Source organism: Dendrobates tinctorius, unplaced genomic scaffold (genome assembly GCF_039654945.1).
Source record: "Dendrobates tinctorius isolate UK_male_01 unplaced genomic scaffold, ASM3965494v1 ptg000089l, whole genome shotgun sequence".
NCBI classification, from domain to species: Eukaryota; Metazoa; Chordata; class Amphibia; order Anura; family Dendrobatidae; genus Dendrobates; species Dendrobates tinctorius.
In genome coordinates this window covers 18,213,514-18,216,845 of record NW_027361757.1, presented here as the reverse complement: position 1 = coordinate 18,216,845, position 3,332 = coordinate 18,213,514, and positions in this window count along the sequence as shown.

Genomic DNA, 3,332 nt, shown 5'->3' with positions numbered 1-3,332 from the left:
ACAGGCAAAATTCAATCACCTGAGCAATGCTAATGAAATCCTGAAAACATGACCTGTTGGTGGCTCTGGAGGACTGGAGTTGGGGAACAATGTCCTAGAGGATAGTTTAAAAATCCCGGTTTAAAAATCACCCTATCTTCCTAAAGTGGCGAGTCATTTTCATAGACTACAAGAAGTTGTCTTTCCCTCCTTTTGTCACAAGCCGAAGAACCAGATGGAGAAGTTGCATACGTTAGACGTTAAGAGATGTGTAGTTAGGTACCTTTCAACCACCAAAAAGTATAGGAAGGATAGGTCTTTCTTCGTATCCTTTCAGGGCTCTAGAAAGAGATGTAGAGCCTCAAAACCTATTATGGCGAGATGAATTAGGGAGGTCATTTCTCTAGCCTACTCGTCAAATGGCAGGGAAGTGCCGGAAGGTTTAAAGGCTCATTCCACTCGGGCCGTGGCAGCCTCCTGGACGGAGAAGACAGATGTCGCTATAGAGATCTGTAAGGCTGCTACTTAGTCCTCTCTGTCTACATTCTATAGACTAGACATGGGTACTTCTGGTGATCTCACTTTTGGAAGAAGGATGCTTCAGGCTGTAGGCCCTCCCTAGATTATATTTGTTTCGATCTCAGTAATTCTTTTGTGGTACTGTCATGTGTGATCAAATAAAGTCCTGTGTTACTTATCGGTAACAAGATTTTTCTGAATCCATGACACCACCCTTGTATTCCCTCCCATCGTGTGTGTGTGTGTGTGAGCACTGCCTTTTAGAAAAGTATGCTTATTTGTGATACTGTCTCCACTTCATCAGTACTGTGGTTCCTGTATGGTCTGCAGTCTGATGATGGCTGGTAACAACTCCCAGTATATCTTACCATTATTAAGAACATACTGGGAGTTTTGCGATTATAGGTTAATGCGATACAATTGTTTATGGGCTGACTTGACATTACAATTGATCATTGTATTAAGCTTGGTTCTTGTATAAACTTGCGTTTCTGATGATTTATTCACTTACTGAAGGTGCTTTAAGTGATATATTAATGTACTAGTAAGCAAAAGCAGATAACAATTATGCTATCATTATATGCACTTGCTTATTAACTTATATACCTCAGGCCTTTTATATTTTCTGCACCATTATATGAAAAGATCTGCAGCCTGATCCTGTTCCGCTACACTACTCATTTTGACTTACATTATTTCCTCTATTTCCTGATTCCTCATACATGCATCATGGTAATTTTTGATTCATGTTTTCTTTTCAAATTTTAATGTGTAATTTGTTTAATAAAATTTATTTAATTTTTACATCTTTTATTATTTGCTTTTTTTTGAGTGGTGTCATTGGATACTTGTAATCCGCTTCTGTTTCTATAAGTCTATAAAGCCCCCATTTACATTTTTCATGATGGGGATGCTGATTTATACGATTTAAAAGCCCTTTATATTCAGGATATGTTTGTGCATTTTTTTGGTTATTAAATGTACTAAATGATGGTTGTGGTAACAGTACATGAATACACCACCAGAACCATCATCAGTTTTGTGCAAGCTGGATTTGCCCCATGAAGAACGCAAAACCTCTGAAACGCATCCTTTTATCTACAATGGATGTCTGTTTTTTTCCATTAGGGTATCTGCCAAATGCTAGCCACTTTAATTGAAACCAAACAGCTTCCATTGTAGTTAAACTATATTTGTTTCCATGACCGTCCTTGGGTTTGATATTAAAACTATAGGACATCAAGGATGAATATCACCATTTTTCCCCCGTATTGTGTAAATGGTCCTCAAAAAATGATCTAATTTTGAAATTGCACTCCGGGTCCTCCTCTTTGATGCAAGCTCAGGCAGAGGCACTGTCTGTTCGAGCTTGTTCAAATAAATGTATTATACGCTCGTCTGCTGTCCATATGAAAAACTGCTGGCATACAGACAACGCACTGACAAATACAAGTAAGTGTGGTAGTTCATGAGCGTTTCTATACACAGGCCAATGGTCTGCATTAAGAAAAAAAATATCAGTATGCACTACTGTGATCCATATTCTGGATCAGACTTTCTCCCTATACAAGCTTGGCAAAAAATTAAGAGACCACTGCACAGTTTTATAAAAATCAGCTTCTCTACATGTCTGACAGCCATTCCATTCCAGTGTCAGTTGAATTCCAACCAGAGTACACCTCATTCTACTTAATGTGCTTCTGATTAGGTGATCACCTGAACCAAATCTTATTTAACAAAGGAAAGTTTAGAAAACCCTGCTGTGGTGTTCACAATCCTCTTGCAATAGGACAAGCTGGATGGCAAAACAAGTGCTAGTAATATCCCAAAATTAATAGGAGTGAAAAAAATAGCTTTAAACCATGCAAAAGGAGTTGAAAAGAAAAATCTTGAGTAAGGAAAAGAAGGGCTCAATTCTGGCTTTACTAGCAAAGGGAGCATCATGTTGTCTCCATCCTTAAAATTTCTAAGACGACAGTCCATTACAACAAGGTCAAGCAGCAAACATTGGGGACAACAAAGCTACAGATCGGCAGAGGGCAAAAACAACTCTCCACTGACCGGGATGACCGTCACCTTAGTTGAATGTCACTCAGCAACCACAGGATGACATCAAGTGACCTACAAAAGGAATGGCAAATGGCAGCTGGGGTGATGTGTATGGCAAGAACAGTTGGCAACAGGCTCCTAGTGGCAGGGCTCAAGTGATGTAAAGCTAGAAAAAAGCCTTTCATCAATGAGACGCAAAGGAGAGCCAGGATAAAGTTTGTCAAAGACTATAAAGATTGGACTACAGAGGACTGGAGTAAGGTAATCTTCTCTGATGAGTCTAATTTTCAGCTTTGCCCAACACCTGATCATCTAATGGTTAGACAGAGACCTGGAAAGGCGTACAAGCCACAGTGTCTTGCACACACTGTGAAATTTGGTGGAGGATCGGTAATGATCTGGGGATGCTTCAGCAAGGCTGGAGTTGGGCAGGTTAATCTTTGTGAAGGACGTATGAATCAAGCCGCATACAAGGTTCTGCTCAGGCAATGTTACCCAACTCTGAGTACTGGTGTTTCCAGCAGGACAATGCGCCATGCCACACAGCTAGGTCAATCAATGTGTGGATGAAGGATCACCACATCAAAAACCTGTCATGGCCAGCCCAATCTCCAGACCTGAACCCCATTGAAAACCTCTGTAATGTAATCAAGAGGAAGATGGATAGTTACAAGGCATCAAACAAAGAACTGCTTAAATTTTTTTTACCAGGAGTGGCATAAGATCACCCAAAAGAAGTGTGAAAGACTGGTGGAAAGCATGCCAAGACTCATGAAAGCTGTGAT